Here is a 20,931-nt window from a genome sequence, read left to right as displayed (position 1 = left end):
ATTCTCTATAATCCTTTACTATTGAATATGGGTCTATCATTTTCTTTTTCTCTGGCGGAAACTCATAGTTTGTGGGTTTTTTAAAGGAAATGTGGTGAATTGAGATTTATTAGGTGTGCATGAAATATCGGTCAAGTCAAGTGTATGAGGTTTATAGTTAAAACTATGACACTATCATTTTGTATTGGGATTAAAATCATGTCCAGTGGATCAGCCATGTAAATGATTAAGCTGTTATATTTGTTTTTGGCCATAACACAGTCTCTGCTGAATGTGACAAACGCTACCCTGGTGTGTTTAAGTGCAAAGGTGACACTATTCGTGTGTTTCTCAAAACTTTTGTGATGATTCAGTAGAACTCGGTTCCACATTTTGACAATAACCAAAGCTTGTTTTCACTTGTAGCAGCTGTCTGACAGTCTGCGTCCAAAGGTTCACCTGCTGTAGGAAAAACAAAGTGCTCATTCCCCCGGCCTGACTGACTCCAGAAACTGTAAAACGACACTGTTGAAAACATGAATAAATCACACAGTGTTTTGATGTATTTGCGTATGTACCAAGGATCATGCTGAAATAGTTGTAGTCACATTGGTATCATTATTGACAATATGAATGAGTTATTGGAAATTTCAGTACATATTTCCACATTGTGCAAACTGTGAGTGAGTTCGTGGCTCATTAAGTCTGTAACTGATTGTCCGACTTTTACCCTGGGCCTCAGAATGTGCTGTATAGCATGTGACAAGATATGCTATGATTATGCATGATGATTAGAGACTGAATCGATAATGACAGAAGCATTTACTTTAACTCGTGCAAATCTATATAGTGTAACTCAGATTTTGGAAATGGTCTAAATATAAAATGCTCAACAGTCAGTTTGTGGGTGGCTCCTAACCTAAATATTTCTTGGCACTGATGTCCGTATTTTATATTTAGACTGAGATTAATCAGACCTGCAAACAATCTATTGATAATGATGGCCATCTGGGAGCCCTGTCAAAACTCTGCATGTTAGCACTGACACAGAGCTGTAAAATTTAGAGAGGAAGTCGAGATCTGCTCTGTGTTAACTGTGATTCAAGAACTATTATTAAACACAGCAGTCCCGGACATATTTCCCCCCTCCCCCCCCCCCCCCCCCCCTCCATCCGTCAGACATTTTCACACGAATGTCCATGTGCACATATACACACAGAATACAATAATGAAACAAATGAAATAATGCACCAGGACACAGAGGACTCAAACAGATGTTAGTGAAGTGGACATTAATCCTACGAGGGCTAATGATCCTTTGAGAAAAGCTGCATTTGGGCAAAAGCCCTAAAAGCTTCTAGGCATTAGATTGATAACACCTCTTATTGCTACAGATCTGCTGTGGGTCTGTCTTGGCCTATGCGGCTCTCTGCTGTGCTACAGGCCCGTGCACGCAGCGCACTCATTGATACGTGTTCACATGGCCTTGCAGGTTAATGTACTCTCAGCTGGGAAGTTGGTTAGCACTCAGTTGATCTACCTAACCTTATGTTACCTTGCTATTTCGGTAGCACTGCGTGTGCCCTGGATGTCCTCACAACAGTCAGGATGCACAAACAATTGTCTAAAGTGCACGCTCGCTGACAGACCCTGTTATGAGCCTTTTCAAACATCTTTGACCAGTAATTTCTGCCGGTGTTTCTCTGTATGTATGAGAATTGCATCTGTATTTTATAAACTGAGATGGTGAGATTGGGCAAACCCTGTGTGCCGGACCAGTTCAGCTGTTGATTAAGACTCAACACCCATATTCGTTTTCTGTGCATTTCTTTGTGGATTACATATAGTGGATTAATTATGGAACAATAGGCAGTGTAAAGTGCAAATGGGTCACCCCGTGTTGACTTTCAGGAGACAGTAGACAGAGCAGCCGAATTTGGGAGGGGAAGGCGATAAGCTGCTTCTTTGCTGTTCGTCCCCTGGGCCTCTATTTATCATTCAATGTGAGAATTTCCTTGATGAAAGTCAAGGTTGTTTGTTCATGCTCTGTCTCGTTGGGATGCCTGTTTTTCCACCAGCAAGGTGAAAAGGTTGACATTTTTTTCCCCCCTCCAAAGAGATGCCTTGTTTGGAAAGTCCAGGCTAGTTTTTTTTAATGAAGTCTCAAAAGGTCCTGATGATTTTTCCACTTCAGGGCTGTTTGTGTTTTGTACATTAGCAAGGAGGTGAAAATACAGATGTGCTCCCTTTGTGGAGCCGTAGAGCAGCAAGTCCTCATAATTCCCTGTCTCTATCACAAACTGGCATGGTGAAGAAGAGTATCGCTTTATGTAAGCTGAAAGCATCCATTCACACGATCTGTATAGAATCGCCAAAGTGAAAAAAAACATGGCAACATTATTAATGGATTTCTCTTCCTGATTGTATTTACCATCTTGAAAGTAAGGTGCTCTTAACATTCGCTGAGCTAGACTTTATTTTGGAACAGATATTGTTTCCCTTAAGAAAAACAAACAGTGTCATTCTGTCCGTCTTGCCTGAATGCCCATCTTTTTATTTCAGCAAGAACTTGATTATGGAAATGTCGACGAGCTCTGGAAACCTGCTATTTACCACACCTTGACATTTCCCAATCTGGAACAGGGAGCCTGTATTGACACTTTTTTTCCAGACGTCACCCATGCTGGCTCAGATGGGAAAAGGATACTGAAAAGAAATAGGAAGAATGTTTCGGATGTGGGAATGGGAATGATATTGGTTTTCTATTGGTGTGCCTCCTGGGTCAGTGGGGTTCTTGATGATACTATAGAATAGCTTGTAGCAGGCAGGGGAACTGTGAGCCACGGTGGGTGTCAGACGCACACACACAGACATAAACACACATACACACACAAACATCCACACACACATACACACGCCTGCTGTCAGAAGACAAGCATTTACGCATAGGGACAGGACACACACACACACGCACACACACACAAATGCATGAGATTGCGCCTCGACAGCCCCCATTTATTGATCTTCTTCAGCATTTAAAATCTGGTCACTGCTGCCACAAAGGCTTTTTATTTTAGCTGTGCTGGCAAAGCACTGCTCCCAGCTAAGCCAGAATTTTAAATATTTAACTCCTACGTGCGCCGTGAGAAATGACAGGGGAAGGGAAAAAAAACAGGGAGGCAGTTTTGAGCGGTGCTATATCTATACGTGTATTTGTTCAGAAGCATGTTTTATGTGAAACCACACCAGTACAATCAGCTCTCACTGTGTCGGCCGTGGAAGTGCAACAGTATGTGAGTGAAAGAAAATCTGCATAAACAGCTTTCTTTCTCCTTCATGAAGTTTTTATCTGGAATTTTATGTTTCCTTTCTTCCCTCCTGAAGTCAACTTTACTCTGCACTGACCTACATGGCCCTACCTTGTTAGCAGCACAGGCGGAAGTGCAAGCAGCCACTGGATTAGTCACTATTGGACCTGGGACAAGTGGCTGTTTTTGATGATTTTCAGGTTTAAAAAAAAAAAGGATGTTCCTGTGCTCGTGGGCAACTGCGAGGTTGAAGCCCTGTTGCACTTCTTCTTACAATCATTATCATGCGTTTTCTCTTACTATGGTGTGTTTCCCTTCCTCTATTCTCACTGCACGCAAGAAAATGTACTTAAAAAAAATCTTTAATTCCCCTTTTCTTCCCATCCTTACGAAATTTGAATGTTCAGTTATTGCCGTGCAGGTGGTGTGAAGGAAATGGTCTGACTGCTCTCTCTGGTGTCACTACATTTCAAAATAATTAGTCCTGAAAAGGTCAGAGCGCATCTCAGTGATTCCCGAAAAGCTTCCACATTAGAGTATGAAGTTATGTTACATCAACGTTACTTAAAGAAACACCACCGGGCGAGTTCCCTCATTCAGTTGAACCTGCTGCTGCCGCTGCTGCTGTTGTTTTTCCTCTTGTCTCTCTATGAAAGCCTGGCCCAGCTCAGTCTGTGGCATTGTCCCGCTTTCCCCCTATCTGTCTGTCCGTCCTTCTGTCTCTCTTTCACTCCGTCTCTCTCTCTCTCTCCCTCTCGCCTGCGCGCTCTCTCTCTGAACGATGACACTGAGAGACAGCTGTAACGTGAGACGCCTCTCGATCCTGGCAGGGGCTTCGAAAGCCGAGGCAGAAGGGAGGGAGAGGGCCTTTATCTGAGACTGGGGGCGCTGACCTCCCTCATTCCCCTTCTCTTTCTCTGCTCCTTTCTCTTCCCGTCTCTACGTCTGCTAACGTATCCTATCCTCCCCCCACCAACAGCGGCGAGCCGACCGCACTCTTTAAAAGAAGTGTCATGTGAAAGCACTGTCTCCTCACTGCAGAAACCTGATGAATGAAACGGTGAATGCTGTTGCTGTTGGCACCATTAAGAGCTGTTTGTTTGCCTTTCATGGCATCTCTCCTTGTTTTTCGTCCGGGGTTACATGGATGCAACTTGTTGTTGTCAAGGGTTTACAGAATACTGTATATTAAGTGATATTTGTGTGAAATATGTTTTTGATCTTTAAAAGAATATTTTTTAATGCTTGTGCGTAGGCTTGTGTGAGCGTGTGTGTAGATGGAAACACCCACACATCCCCCGGACTCTAGGCTATAGCTGCTAAATCCTCTGTGAGAGCTCCCGTGTGTAATCCAAACATTTAGAGCTAATTTAAGCATGCAGGCAGGAGCAGCATCCTTTAGGAAACAACAGCTCGCACTTCACTCTCTCTCTCTCTCTCTCTTTCTCGGTGTGTGCATGTGTGTGTGTATACTATGAATGTGTTTGTGCGCACATGTCTTGTTGTCGCTGGAGGGAAATGAAAGCACTCAATCACTCACCTGTCAGAGTACTTCAAATTCTGTCCATAACACACACACATACACACTGTCACACTTACGCGCACACACACACGCACACACACACACACAGACACATATGTGCATACGCACTCACCCCTGAGGGTTTGACAGGACTGGCCCTTTATTGACTCCCTTGATCAAGAAGACAGCAGATCCATTTAATAGACGCTCCACACACACAGAGGCATTGAAATCAAAGTGGACTCACATCTGCTCTCCACACATCTCCGCCGTAGCCCTCTCCTCACACACAACAGAGCTGGCAGTCATTTAAAACTGTGGCTATATTGGGTGTTGAATTAAATCTCGAAAAGCCAATACTGATAGACATCTCAATGTTTTCATTACGGGATATTCAAACAGTCTCCCGCTCATATTTGCGGTGTCATTACTCCAGAATCGCTCTGATTTGCCTTTTCACCCACTTTCTGTTACTGTACAGAGAGTAATTATGTCATGCTACGAGCCCAGCCTGGGTTACAGGAATGTTCGGTCGGCCTTGGCCCCCGTGCTCCCCATTTGGCCATGTTTTGTGCTGAGTGTTTTGGAAGGCCAGTTAGCCAAAGAGGGTCCTGGGAGGAGATGTGACAGCTGTGTTGGTCACGGCTTATTCTGACCTTCACACGTCATCTTGATGGATCGTCCAGGCTGTAACGATACACTGAACCTGTTGTGTCGCCCTGCGCTCGCCTGATTATCCGCTGGTGATGATCTGCTCACACACTGTACTGATATCATTGTTCCAAACACACAGCTGTGGACGGGCACCGGCGAGGACAGGTCGACTGCATAGCTGAATAAAAACTAAAAAAAGGAAGTGGATAATATAGCAGTTATAACGGAAACGCAAAACATGCACACGTAGACAGATATAAACATAACAGAGCCTGTTATTCAATATATATATATTCTTTATATATATATATATATATATCTACACTACTTCTCAAAAATGGATTGCGCTAATGTTCTGAGATTTCGCCAGTCTCAGAGCGCTTCGCTTTATGTGTGTGGTGTAACCTGTTCCCTTGAGATGGCACTTGCTCCATCAAGTCGAGGAAGAAACCATTTAGTGGAATGACAAACACACGCATATTCTCACACACGCACACACACATACATACACGCATATCCGCAGCACCGGGAGGCTGGGAGGATTTGAATTGCACTTAGACAAACGTCTCTCATGCAAGTTCTTTATTCTTCCGCCCGCTCCCTGGCTCTGCCCCGAACGCACACTCGCTCACATACAAAGGTACTCGCATAGAGATTCCATTTTGTCAGCTTTCAGCCCCAGATCATGTAACGATAAAAGATGCTGCCCTGCAGTTTAACACTGCCAGTAAATCACAGGGCAAAGAAAGCTATGAGAAGCACTTATTTTTAAGCAGCATGAGAGACCACACCGAAGGGGGGAGGTAGAGACAGATAGGGTAAGACAGACAGACAGAGAGAGAGAGGAAGAGAGAGCTTCTTTGTGCACTGTGTACTGGCATTGTGTGTGATGATGAGATGAATCACTGCTATTTAGGGATTGGTTTCCTGCAACTGATTGTGTGACGACTCTGTGGCGGACAGACTGTCAAGACTTGCCTGTTTTGTTCTGGGGGCTTCAGGAAAATGTCTGCGGCCAAGTTTCGCTCGCTTGCTCCCACAGGGACCCGGTGTGCCAGAGATCAACAGAGACGACAGAGACAAACACCTCACTAGTGTCGCTCTTCTAACAAGACATCAAATATTAAAAGCAAGGGATTATAGGGCGATCTCAATAGGTGTATCTTCAGAGTACACTTGTTTTCCAACAGTTTCATTGAGGTTTTTTTGTAAAGAATAGTCTTTCTTCCTTCCTTCCTTTCTTTCTTTCTCTCTCTCCCTCTCCCTCTCTCTCTCTTTCCATTTATCTCTGTCTGTGGCTTGTACAAAAGTCCGACCCTTGTGTTTAACCCCATGCAGATGCCTCACTGCTGCTGTGTGACTACTAAAGTAAAGTCAACACCAGTGTGGGTGAGGGAGGTTGGGGTGGAGGGGTAGATTAGGGAAACCAAACAAGACAATTCAGAGAGACGTCACAACACTTTGGTTGTACGCTGTCCATGTGTAAGCATGCCCGGGCTGTAAATGCAGGTAATTATACGTTTGCAGATAGTTCCTGTTTTTGCATTTGCTTGTTTTTCGCCTTTTCAAGTTAATTAGATGGAAATTAGTAAGTAATGACGGCGATTATAAAATGACATTTCGGTTGTTACTTCAAAAAAAAAGTATTCAAAACTAATAACTTATGGCAGTAATTTGTTTAATCACTTTGTTAAAGGCCAGAATAAATCGCTTTGTGTCACTCTTTCTTTTTCTTGTGACATAAAATGATCACATACTTATAATCATTTGTTTTTTCCATCGTATACATTACGTCTATTGTTGGATGGCAGATATCCTTTTGATATTTTATTTGTTTTTTAATATTAAGTTGACGATTTGACTGAACTCATTTGACTGAACTCATTAGTCAATCAATGAAAAATAATATAGAACAATTGTGAATCAGTTCAATTTTTTTAATTGCATTTATTATGTAATCTTGTAAAGGACTTTAATTGTTTTGAAAATTGCTATATAGATGATGCTATCTAGCTATATTTTATCTGAATCAAATTTAACAGACTCATAAATATCATTTAACCTTGATCCATGAATGAAAAAGTTGAAGAAAAAAAGAACCTCTGCTCTCTTATGGATCCGCACCATCATTTCATGTTTTTTCTCAACCCATCCACCAAATTTCACAGTAATCTGCCCTGTAGTTTTATTTTTGAGTAATCCTGCTGAATAACAGACAGACAGACAAACCAAACCATGACTTCCTTGGCAGAGGAGGTTAGTATCTTGAAGATATCTGAGGGATAATCTGCAGATTAATTGACAATGAAAATAACGGTTAGTTGCAGCTTTAATAACAGAAGTTGACATGATTTATGAGGACACTGTGAGGACTATGGGTGCTAAGTCTGAAGGAAATGGTGTGTGTGTGTATTTTTGATATTTTGTTTTATCTATCTGCTGTTGATGTAAAACGGGTAAGATCTTAGAATAAAATGAGGTTAATAGACTGACAGCTGGATTCTCAGTCAGGCAAATGATGGTAGGCAGCGCTGGCTTTCTTATCCGGCATAATTCACCTGCGTCGTGGCTTGCAAATCATTTTCCGTGCCGAAGACCTCTGAGCAGAGATCCTTTAATCATTCACTAATAGGCCTTTATGAAAAAGCCGAAGATGAATTCAGCCTACCTGGCTCTCTCTTATCATTATCACTGCTATGAGTTATCAAAGTATTTGTGTGTGTCAGTAGTCTTTGCGTGTGTGTGTGTGTGTGTGCGTGCCTGTGTGTGTTTGTGTGTTGCATGAGTGTAGATAATGAAGGGAACCGTTATAGTTGAGTTGCTCTGGTGATTATCAACACAGTCAGTCGAGGTGATTTCTGTTCAGTGATAAATTGAGCTGTAATGACAGATGTTTCCTGCATTACGTGCCACAGACTCTGACATGACTGGAGGCCGTCTGAAAAGACAAAATCACTTAGGCTGATGAGCTGCAAAATACCAATTTTTTTTAAATTACGGCAGTCGCTCCTTCTAGTGACATATTTAGGAATTATTAAATCCCTTTTTAAATGCAAGATTGAATCCCTAAACTAAAAAAACTGATATACATCTTCAACCTTGCAGATGAAGCGTCCACGAGACTCGTTTCTGTCCCTGTTGACCAGATGGATGTGTTTACTGTCAACAAAACCTTGTTAGATAGCTACCCACAAGTGCTATAACACTGTTTGTGTGTGTGTGTAAATGTCTGTAAGAACACACACGGTAAACACACAATCGACACTTGGGTTTTGTAAGTTTGAGACATTATATATAACCTTGAATATGAATAATATACAACTTGTATATTAGCTTTAATAGAAGCTGTAACAGCCGTGTGTGTGTGTGTCTGTGTGCCATGATATACATAACAGGGTGGCATCTGTTATGGGGAGCTACTTAGATTAAGCTCAGGCTGCAGCGCAGGAGGGCCTTAGAGACAATGCAGGAGAGTTGGGCGTGAGAACGTTGGTAAGGCTTGGTTCTCTGCAAGAACTGTCTTGTGTTTGGGGAAAATATCCTCACACTCAAAACTCCTGTGTCTAGATCCATTTCTAACAAACAGGTTTAGCAAGAAAGGGCTGAGGGAGAAAGAGACTTTTTGTGTGTGTGTGTGCGATTATCTTCCTCTGTGTGTGTGTGTGTGTGTAGCCACAGAGTGGTTCAGATGTCACTGTATTTTCTGTTTGATGCGCCTGAAAATCACAAATGCTAAGCTGTGTAACTGTAACTTTGATATTCAGGGAGTTTCAGGGGCTTCCCTCCCTCCAGGCTGTAGAAAAGCAAAACGTCCAGCACCATCACAAACGTGTGTATAATCTAACCATTCAGATTTTCAACCTTAACCACACTGATGTTTCGTTTCTGCTTTTTCTGCAGGTGTTACAGCAGTTATGTCAAAGAGTTGAAGACATCTCTAACAGTGAGTACTAATATCCTGGTATTTGTTTGCGTGTTACAGAAGCTTCTTTAAATATATATTGTCACACACTTCTGCTTTCAGCTGATTATTATTTATTTTTTTATGGCGCACCAGAACAAACTTGCAGACTCCTCCAGTTTCAGGCCTAATTTGATTTTCATTCAGTGAAAGAGGATGTTTTTTTTTTTTTTTTCTTTCTCTCCCCCAATTAAATTTAACAAGAGCCCCTTGAAAAGCAGTTGCTATGATTACATTACGAGTTCGGGGTTCATTCAGTGAATCAAGCAATTAATTAGATTTCTCCCATTCTAATCAGAATATTTGTATGAAACGTACGCGCCTAATAAACATCCTTTGAGTTTGCTATCAGCTCAGAGCCAACAGCAAATGTAAATGGTTGTTAACAATGCCTTACAGTGCTTCTGGGTTAGGATCTTTGATTGTGTTTAGTTGTTTGTGTGTATTGCCCTGTGCGGCTCTGCTCTCCTCTCCTCTCTTTGCCCCACTCTTTCGTTCTGTCATTCTTTTTCTCTCTGGATGTGTTTGTGTGAGGGCTATAGCTGTACTCAGGGGTGCGGCTCAAGGCTTCACTTCACTTCACAGACACACCAAGGTGGCAGTTTGTTGTTCCACACACACACAGACAATGACTTGCACTTTTCCCTCCTGCCTGACTCAACGGCCTTGTGCCTGCGAGTGTGTCACCAGATCAAATGGGATCTTGTATAAGAACATTTTTTTTTTTTATACTCAACGTAGAGCTTAGGGAAATACTTGTTCCGCCTGCAACTGGCTCTATTTAGCCTTGTGTGTTACCAGACCTGATTCTATCTGGTTTAACCCTCAACGCTTCGTCCCTGCCTGTGAATGATACATCACTCCTCGCAGGCGTGTACGAGCTGGTTGTGTCATTCGTGATAAGTATTGATGAGTCCTTTCTTGGGGAATCAATTTAGCCTTGTAGCTAAAACCCCCTCTCCCCACCGCCACCACCACCACTACTGGCTGTTCCTGACTGGTGCCTTGGCTGCCTGACTCGAGCACAGCAGAGCACAGGGAAAGATGGAGCTCATCCAAACAGCGATGGTGTAATTAGCTGACATTTGTTGCTTGGAAGACAAGAGAAGGAAAAAGGAAAGAGCTGCTCAACTCAAACACCCAGAGGAATATGCAAATGTTGAGGGCGAGGGAATGAAAGTCTAATGTCTAATGGCACTGAGATATAATTATATTACATTCACGTATGCGTGCGTGAATGTGAATGTGTGTGTGTGTGTGTTCGTGTGTGTATTTGTGTGTGTGTGTGTGTGTCTCTGTGTGTGTGACTGACAGTGAACCCATTGAACTTTCTATGAATATTCTTGTCAGTGTTTTGCCACAAGAAGGCATAAACCGCTGGGCTCCCGTAAGGACTGATTAATATGTTAGCATAAGAATGAACAGCCAGGGAAGCTTTCTCCGCTATAAGAGACGACGCCTCATACCTGCTGCTGTTCTTGTTTTGTACAACACGTCTTATGGTTTTTAACTACACCAGCCAGGCAGTACACATCAGAGCTACACGCTACCCACATGAAGCAGCCATCCACAACCGGGCTGATTCTGTTTCCAGGAAGGTTGTGCGTGTGCATGCGTGTTCTCACCTCTGTTGTTTTTGTGTGTGCATTTAAGGGAGAGTGCTGTAATGCATGTGGACTATCTGAACTTAAGCCAAGGTGCTGCGTGAAGGAGCAGCAAAGCTTACGCCACCCCATCTGCTTGATCCAAGCTTGAAATGCAATGCCTTTTAATGACAAAATACTGAGTGGCTGGGAGGTGTGCAGAGGAGGGAGGAGTGTGTGTATGTATGTGTGTGTGTGTGTGTGTGTGTGTGTGTGAAATAGAGAGGAATAAAGGGAGAGGGAGAAGGAGAGAGAAAAACATCTCGAAGGTCAGGAGCAGCGGGCGGCCGTAGGGGAGAGACACGTGAGACAGAGATAGTCTTGCGTCAGCCCCACAGCAGTCCGCTCTTTATGTGTGTGATTGTGTGTGTGTGTGTGTGTGTCTGTCCTGTGAGGCCAGCATTTTCATCTGCATCCCACTGTGTGTTACAATGAAGCAGTATGCCAGTGTAGCCATTCCGAGTGTCTTGATCTGAAAGATGGATAGATAGATAGATAGATGGATGGATAGATAGATAGTTGCACATTACAAATCATCATGAATCATTTAGTCGTCGAGCTACTGATAATTTTTTTACATGGCTCCTGTGACAGTGGAGGGGGAAATTACACCTTCTTGCCTGAAGGGAAAGAATCAGTGTGTCTCGCTGCCTGTCACAAAACCTGATATGGTTTCATCAATCCCAGCGACTACTATCATTTTTCAGCTCTTATTCATGAGTCCTCTTTGTTTCTCACAGTGTCTTTTTTTTCCTCCCAGTGCCCTTTTCAATTGGTGCTCTGTTAGATTGGGGAAGTGTTAGAGATAACCCCTAAACATTTAGTACTTTGTACTTGCCTCGGAGCAAAGATTGTTAAAAAGCTGCCGCGAGATTGTCCTCGGGATAGGCAGCAGCGCAGATTCAACAGACACACTCCAGCATTAGTTTGGGCTTACCCATTCATGTCTCTGTCTCTTTCACTCTAACTCCCCCTCTCTCTGCACACGCTTGTATGGTCGCGCACGCACGCACACACACACACACACACATTTCAGCTATGCTTGTTAGTTTCCCTGACTTCCATTCCCCCCGGACAGCCTAGTTAATTATATTGACAACATTTGAGTTTAATCTTAAGCTTTTGTCATAAATAACTAGAGCTACAACCTAAACCTAAAATAAAAGATAAACTTAAAATATTTTCTGCATTGTTTATTTAAAATAAATGTCATATTGACACATAAAAACGTTTTGTCTTTCAAAGGCTCATATCAAATCTCTGTTATTGCAACAGCCGTGCTGTCAACTTCACCAACCTGTTGGTCTTTAAATCCGTCTAACACGTCGTCATGTCTGGAGACTCTTCCCTTCATCTGGTCTGCGTTGGTTTCAAACAACTTTTACAGAAGAGCTTTGCGGAGTCTGCGGGTTTCACCCTCGCTGAAATAATTCCACATTTTGCTTCTGGTGTCTGCTCCGTCGTCAAACCGTGGACGGTGGGCCACTGTTTTGTCACCATGAAAGCTAAGAACTGTTAGCACGCCCCCTGTGCCTGCAGGCGGTGGAAGCAAAGCGTTGTACAGACACACTGCCCTGCGGTCGCAAACACATACAACTCATAGGAAACAAAGTGCCACTAAAGCACTGTCACTCTTTAGGCACTGCAAATCATCAAATACCCCCAAAAAACAGCAAGGCATTTCAATAGTTTTTTATTACACACACACACACACACACACACACACACACATATATAAACACACACTGCCTCCCTTAGCCCATGTGGTTTCAACAAGGTTCAGTTCTCTTGCCAGACTTTTGAATCACCCCCACTGCCAGACAGCCTCCACTCTCCTTGTCCCCATGAAGGCCTGCAGCGTGGGGGTGAGGCTGCTCTTTTACAGACCCTTGTGCCATGAATCACTGCTCGCACCCGGGGAGCCTCAGTCCACTCAGGGGCCGCCTGCCTGCACGATAATGTGCGTGGTCATTTGGGGGGGCCATTTTGAATGGAGAGCCAGACAAAACAGGAGCTAAAGAACCCAAGCTGTGAGAATTCCCAGAGAGGGCAACAACGGGTGTGTGTGTGTTTGTCTGTGTGTTAATGTGTTTGTTGTAGCAGGAGGGAAATTGTTGGGCACACAATGCAGAGTTGTGGGTGTCATGATGCAACATAACAGCATGCCAGTAATTTATGAAGCATCAGGAGAAGACCTCTCGACCTAATACATCACAAACCTTTTAGCCTTTCTCACAAACAGGATTGCAACTTGAGCCCCTTGGACTCAGCCCTAATGCCCGTTTCCCTGCTAGGGTTGAAAACAGGCGATGATCAGGCCTTTGCAACCTACCAATCTCATCATGCTCACATTAAATCAAATATCTCATCTTGGATATATTTTTTTATTGGAGTGATAATATCAAAGTGGCATAGCTGAACAATTGAGGGATTTTGACTAAAGTTTGCAACCTGCTAATGTGTGTTGGCTTTTTTACATTTGTAAACCTTTCTGGATTTTACTGCTGTGTTTACTATACTAAACATTTTTTAGTATAGTAAACACTATATGTATAGTACATTTTACTATACTAAACATTTTGCTTCAAAGCCGAACCAAATTTGTTAACACGACTATTACAAATCAATAAATAGCATTAATTCAATCAGAAAGCTGTATGTTAAAACATTGCAGGGGCACACTCTCTCTCTTTCTCTCTCTCTCTCTCTCGCTCTCTCTCTCTCTCTCGTACACACACACACACACACACACACACACACACACACACACACACGCCAGCTGTTGCTCTATTAAAGCCTCCAGGTTTATTGCGTCTATCTGTTCTGTTTATGGCCAAACCACAACTCCTCAACTGTCTTTTATTCCTTGGTCTTTCTCTTTAACATGGCCCCTCGTCTTTTGACATCCCTCACAGTTTCCTTCCCCCGAACCTCTTTCCCCAGATCTTCTTTCTTCCTCTCCCTTCACTTCAAACACAGCACACACCAAACACACAGTCCGCTAGATGGATCTGGTTTTCCGACTACAATGTGAGCCTGTGGCAGGGAATAGTCTGTCCCTACTGGGCCTGTGCGTGTCCCAGGGCCTGTGGGCCAGGCCAGGTTGTAACCTGGATACAGCTGCAGTCCAGAAGAGCCATTAGCAGTGCCAGGAGGCCCCCGGCTCCCAGTGAGAGCTCATTACTGTATTTGTGCAGTCACACTTCTCCTATGAAACACAGCAGCGTGCCTGGTGAAACTAGCCAGGACACTGAGCCTCAGGGAAACCATTTCGTCTCCATTTGGAGTTCTGAGTGAGGAGAAGGAGGCAGAGAGAGAGAGAGAGTGAGTGAGAGGTTTCATTGAAAGAGGACAAAGAATACTAAAAGTGACATTAATCATTTAACACATCCAGATTTGCATGTTACTTAACTGTTGGACTATCTGTGTTTGTTGGATTTGATTTCCTCTCCGTTCAGTGTGTGTGTGCAGGGGCATGTGTTTGTGTGTGTGTGATTGTGTGTTCTCTGAGGCCCAGTTCATCTGTCTGGTCTGGTGTGCAGATGGCCGAGTTGGGGCCCTCTGAATTAGATACCTTTCTTCTTTCCCCCGTCTCTTTATCGTCCTTTTTCTTTTTCCTTTCCTCTCCTCTCCTCTCCTCTCCTCTCCTATGCGCTAGCCTTTTCTGCTGGGTTTCATTTACCAGTTACATCCCTGGCTGCCTCCTCTCTTTCATCACCGCATCTGCTGAGGGCCATCTTGGGTAGAGGAGAGTTTTCCACCGCTCTATTTTCTCTCTCGCTCCTTCTTTACGCGCCTCTCAGGGCTCAGTGCGGCAGTTATATGCGGTGGCTTTGGAATGAAATGTCTCTTAACCGAGCCATGTGCCCCGGAGCTACGGTAATTGCAGGTGAAATTCAGCTTCCTCTTTAAAATGCCATCTCTCATTTCCAGTTACCGGCCCCCTCCGTATCTCTCCCTCTTTCTGTGCCTCCCTCCCTCCCTCCCCTGCTCCATCCCTCCCCCCTCTCTCCCTCTGGCTGTCTTTCAGAGGCGTGTGAATCCCTCAGCCCCTGTCGCGTCTCTCTGCCCCTACAGACACTCCCACAATGCACAGCGCTGATGGTTGCACAGTGATATCAGCCATGCAGAGACACACACACACACACACACACACACAAGCACACACAAGCACACACAAGCACACATATTGGTCTGAGAAAGAGAGAGTGCAGAGATAATATGTGTGACAGAAACTGAAAGTGTGTGTTTGTTTGTGAGTGGGAGACAATCAGTATATTAGAGGAAAAGAAGTGTGTGTGTGTGTGCGTGTGTGCATGTGTGAGTGTGTGAGTGAGTGAGAGAGTGTACAGCGTCAGCAAGGCGTGAGCTGTGTAGAGGTGACATCAAGGTGAATGTGGCGTGCAGAATGCTCTGCCGACTCGGGAGGCAGCAAATGGCTCTGTGGCAGATGGAGTCTTTGTCAGGGAAGAAAAATGGCAGCTCAAGAGCGTCAGTGAGATCCCCCCCCCCCCGCCTCCAACACACACACACACACACATAAACACACACACACACATGCACACACACACAACACACACACGCACACACACATAAACACACAAACTGTTCTGTGTGTCTCTACCTCTGTCTTTTTCTTTTTTTTTACACTTATGGTCACAGACACAAAACACACTCATAGATGCAATACTTGCATGAACACACACACACACACACACACACACACACACACACACACACACACACACACACACACACACACACAAATGCACATACACATGTTGACACATATCCACCCCCCCTCATAGTGAGCTGGGCTGGCGGGCGGTGACCTTCCCCTGCTCGGAGGGTTCCCTGGCTGTTTGATCAATTATCCCTCTCCCATTGTTTACCAGGAAGCAGGAGTAGAGAGGAGAGGAGAGAAGGCTCAAAATGGCCACTGTCAGGTGGAGGGATCCATTTCCCTGCCAGTGTGGGGGTGGGGGTTAGGGAGAAAGAGAGAGAGACAGAGAGAGGCCAGAGCTGTGAAGCATGCTTAGAGGGAAGGGAGGGGCGTCGTTCCCTGGCAGCTGGGATGATATGACATTATACTGAAGGTACAGCTCTGACAGTGGCTACCATTTGTGATGTTAAACATTATCTGTTTAAAGGTAGTGGTTAAATCCTTAAACTCTGGCATTTGTTGTCTATATTTAAATTCACCTATTGCACAAATCAATCCTGTATGAATCTCTGAAAGGTACTGTCTTGACTTGTACGTGTGTGTTTGCATAATGCCACAGTTGTGTACTGCAGGTACACTTCCTATTTTTAGCATGGAAAAGTGAGGGTGGGGGGGGGGGGGACACATACTCTAAAGGTCAGGTGGCAGAGAGAAAAAAACGAGTGGGAACAAATGATGCACTAAGCGAATGACACTCTGAGGTCCTGCTTTAATATGTATGTATCGCAGGTTGATGGCTGATTTCATTAGCGCCTCTCATTGTTATGCATAGATTGTCCTCCTGCAGCAAAATGAATATTGTATTCACAAGCGCTCACACACACACTCACCCTTACACACACACACACACACACCCACACACAAAACAACTGTGTTTTCCAGGGAATACTCTATGTTTGGATCTTGCAGAGGACTTGAAGAAAAGGGTTGATGTTTCCACAGGCTGTTATCTGTGTCGGCTGTAATTAAAACAATTTACAGCGCTGTCATTTTAACACAAGTTTTTGGCACTACTGCGGACAACCCCTGTCAGGTGGCTGCTGGGATTATTTAGGGGTCCTTGTAGATATTAGACTGAATTATTTTTCCAAAAAAGACAAAGAAATGCTATCTCTGTTTAAATTACATGAGCAGAATAAGTCGTGTCTAAGGGTCTGGATTACGTCACTTCAGTTTACCCACAGCAAGTGTGTGTTTGCGCGTGTGTGTGTTTGTGGGAGAAAGGGAGAGAGAAGAATTTGTTGAGTGCATAATACTCATTAGTCTGTGTTTATGTGACTGCATGCCCAACATTGCACACAGAGAGTAAGAGAATACATATGTTGAGTGCTTGAAAATGCCGGACCGCCTCTTCTAATCCTCTAGGATGACTGTGTTTCAGCAGGAATTCCAGTCCTTAGTGGGACATGAGCAAATGTTCTGTGGGAGATATTAATAGCTATTGTCGGCGGAAAAGAGGGAAAAAAAAGCGTCTGCATTTTTCCATATGTTTTGTGAGGAAACAGTCCAGATGGATTATCTCTTGGTCTGGAGCTTTCTCTTTCTTCAACCAGCTCGAGTCCAAGTGGCGTTGGACTTGCCAGAGACACACACACACAGGCGCACACAACACACGCTCACACTCCCGTCTGAAGTGCAACAGGCTATTACTGATTAACATGTCTAAACTCAGCCGGTTCAAAAAGCCACTCTAATACCTTTTCCATCTTGCTCTCATGTGAATCATGGATGATGCGATAGTCCTTCTTCCCTAACATACCCCACGTTCCTCACATTCACAGAGATATGTTTGTCGCCTTTCTATTTGTTGCCTGAGAAACCATGTTGGCTTGTCTTCTCACATTTCACACTTGGTTTCATCCCCTTAACCCCAAATGCTCAGCCTGGATGGGCTGCCTGACCTCTTGAGTCATGGATGTTAGACTCATCGGCATCACAAGGGCCGGAGTCGGGCTTTATTCTGCCCAGTGATTGAAAGCACGGGTGGGAGCAAACGTTTCTTGGATGGAAGATTTAAAGTTTAAAAAAATCCACTGACACTCTTTGTCAACACATTCTTCATGTTTCGGTCACAGGTTTTAATTTTAAAGCTTTAAAGCTGCTTTGTTGATCTTCTTTACCAAAAGTATTTTTTATAGTTTTTATGATTTTAATGGTGTTCATGGAGTATTTGGACATAAATATTCACACTTGGCAATGTGGCTTTAATGTGAAAAGACAAAGCAAAACACCCACTCAAACAGCGTCTTTCCTGTGTTGGCACGCGTGCACGCGCACACACACACACACACACACACACACAAACACACACTCTGGTGTGACAGGACATCACATATTTAGAATTTCACTGCAGGCTGGCATTCCAGGACGGCAAAGAAGAGATAATGTCAGTGCGCTGCTGGTTAAGTCACTTTTTTATCCTGTTTCTGGGCCACAAAGCGTGAAGGGTGTCTGTTTATGACACACACACAAACACATGCCACACATGCATAACAGGCGCACACACAGACCGTTTTCTCCCAGCCAGTAAGACGGCAAAGGCTAAAAAAAATCCAAGTGACAAAATCTGCCCATAGTCATGGCTGCCGGCATAGACAAAAGCTACGCTCTTGTTTTAGATGCATTTTGAGTTTTCTTCTTCCTGACACATGGTTTGTGGAATTATTTTGCCATCCTGACCGACACACTGTAGAATGGTGTTGTGTTGGTGTTTGATTTAGGCTTTCCAAGGTCACATTACCCTACAATAGTGTTTTCTGGGGAGTATATCATTGAGCAGCACATCTACTTAAAGGGCAGGCTTCCTAAGAGTGTTGATTCCTCCTTAAGCCGGCGGTGCTATATTTAAAATGAAGAAATCATGATTTTCACCGAGTCAGCAGCGGAAAAAAGAGCTTCCTCTCCAAACCGCCCACACAGCTTTCAGCCTTGTTGTGACTTGTTTATATGTCGTTGGAGGATTTCAGCTTCTTCCAGAACAATTACACTTATAAACCCTCAGCTCCAGAGGATGAGAGCAGGTTACACAGCAACAGCACAGCACTGACAACACAAAAGTAGGAGTGGAGCCTGTGAGACTGGAAACTGGAAAGTACTGTCTTTCTCTCTCTCTTTCCCTTTCTCCCTCTCTCCCTCTTGCCAAGATGTAGCCACTCTCTGTATGCATGTCAGGTGCATGCATGCTATTGTTACTTTCATCACCGTGTGTGTTGTCATGTGCAGCTGTTTGCTCTCCAGTTAGTGAACTGCGTAGTGAGTTAGTGGAGTTATGGCAGTCTGGAGCTTCTCTTCACTCAGAGCTTCTCTCTGATTTATTCTTAACATCTGTCTTTGGCAGGTGTGTGGAACCACAAGGTCCGCTCTCTGAGCCTGTGATGTAGCTATCGTTGCGGGCCGGGCTGTGTGTCTGTGTGTGTGTGTGTGTGTGTGAGAGGGAGTGCATTTGTGCAAAAACAACAGAGGGCCTTCCTCCACCCCCTCCTTGGGATGAGTCATATTTGAGCCCTGTGTAATCCTAGCCTGTGTTTCATGTGTGTGAACAGACAGACCCTGAGCAGTGGTCTTGGTCCTGACTCCCTCTGGGGCAGTGAGTGGGTGAGACACGGCTATCAACAACAGGCCCAGGCAGCTTCGGTTTCAGCCTCACCACACAAGGAATCTACCCGTCGTGACAGGCACAGATACACACACTGCAAACACAAGCGTACATTCACGTAGAGCCAAAGCTATTATTCTTTTTTACCTCCTTAGCTCCTCCTTAAATAATATCAGGTAACAAAAAGGTGGGGGTGACGGCCAAGCTGTGTGATTGGTCCAACCATAAGGAAGTGTTGGGATCCAGAGGATGGGCTAGTGGATAGAGTTTCACAAGAAAAGATAGTGTGACACAATGGTGATGCTCAGTCTGACACAGGTAACTGTGTGTGTCTGTGTGAGTGTTCACATGCGTATCCGCCAAGGTTGTGATAGCGACGCAATAATGTCGAAGCCGAATTTGACAGTCGACAATGGAGGCTTAAATATTTTGACTTTTTATATGAAATCACACCAGGGGTAGTGTGGTGACAGGAAATAGGGCCGTGTCACAGGCAGGAAAACGAAGTCTATTTTGTGGATATTCTGCACAGCACTTGAAAGCACCCCGTGGCTGGTGTGACAAACTCTTTTAAAGGCACAGCTGGACTTTTAAAAGGGACTTCTACATTTTCCCCCAGGGGGGAGGGAAAGTGTCCTGGATAGAGCAGCAGAAAGGTGATACTGGGGAAATGGTAGCGCAAAGCTATTTCCCATCATGCCACTCATTTATTATCTTTTTATACAATACGTGAGAACATAAGTGCCGTATTTTGTCAGACATTGAACTGCAGAGAAAAGAACAATTTCCCCTACATGTAAAATATGAAGTTGAAATGTAAGTCCATCCAAAGCAGGTGTAATATTCCGTATGTGTTCCTTGACATATCTATCTTGCCCTGATTTTGTTATTGTCTATGAAAACTTTGACATTAGTGATTATAGTTTTTACAATAACATTAAACATAGTTAATTAAAACTTTTAGGAAGGGATTTGAATTAGAAAGACATAAACAAAAGGATAGACAGAAAGCCACATTTTTCACTTCTGGGGCCTCATCTGTAACCACTGCGAATAAAACCAAGCCCAAAAGAGATGAGCGCCACTTCCCAGGCAAAAGCTGGGATCTATAAAAACAAACTTGACAGGAGAACGTGCATGCATACAAACATTTTTGGAGACAGGAAATTGGCGATTAGGAATTAAATTAAGGCAGCATGGTAGAAATTATCATAAAAATTCAAATAGACATAATTCTCCCATAACCACCTTCAACTGTAAAAAAAAAAAAAATCTAAAACCCAAATCAAACTCAGACATTCAAATTTAATATTTCATCAGTGCCGTCTCGCCCTCACATTCCCCATCCCCAGAGGAGAGTGTCAGACTCGATGCTTCTGACACTGGTCAGTTGTGGAGCGCGCTGCAGCTGCTGAAATGCCAGGAGGATGCCAGGATGTGGCAGGTGGCAGGATTCAGGACAGCCCGGCTGCTCGGCCCCCGATATTAAGCTTGAATACATTAAGTCCCTTTCACAGCAAAAACATTATGTAGGTTAACTGATTAT

At 44.0% G+C, this 20,931-nt stretch overlaps 1 protein-coding gene across 9 annotated transcripts in view; it reads left to right on the top strand.

The window, feature by feature from the left end:
• The window catches only part of baz2ba (bromodomain adjacent to zinc finger domain, 2Ba), a 69,395-nt gene that overhangs the window by 3,399 nt on the left and 45,065 nt on the right, over positions 1 to 20,931 (top strand). For all 9 annotated transcript variants that reach the window (XM_053445490.1, XM_053445404.1, XM_053445322.1 and 6 more), the window contains exon 2: positions 9,364 to 9,406. The gene's annotated coding sequence lies outside the window, so the exon portion shown is untranslated. The remainder of the gene's footprint in view (positions 1 to 9,363; positions 9,407 to 20,931) is intronic.

This window comes from Pleuronectes platessa, chromosome 1 (assembly GCF_947347685.1).
Source record: "Pleuronectes platessa chromosome 1, fPlePla1.1, whole genome shotgun sequence".
Taxonomy (NCBI): domain Eukaryota; kingdom Metazoa; phylum Chordata; class Actinopteri; order Pleuronectiformes; family Pleuronectidae; genus Pleuronectes; species Pleuronectes platessa.
Note: the sequence above shows the minus strand (reverse complement) of the source record. Positions and strands in the feature narration are given on the sequence as shown.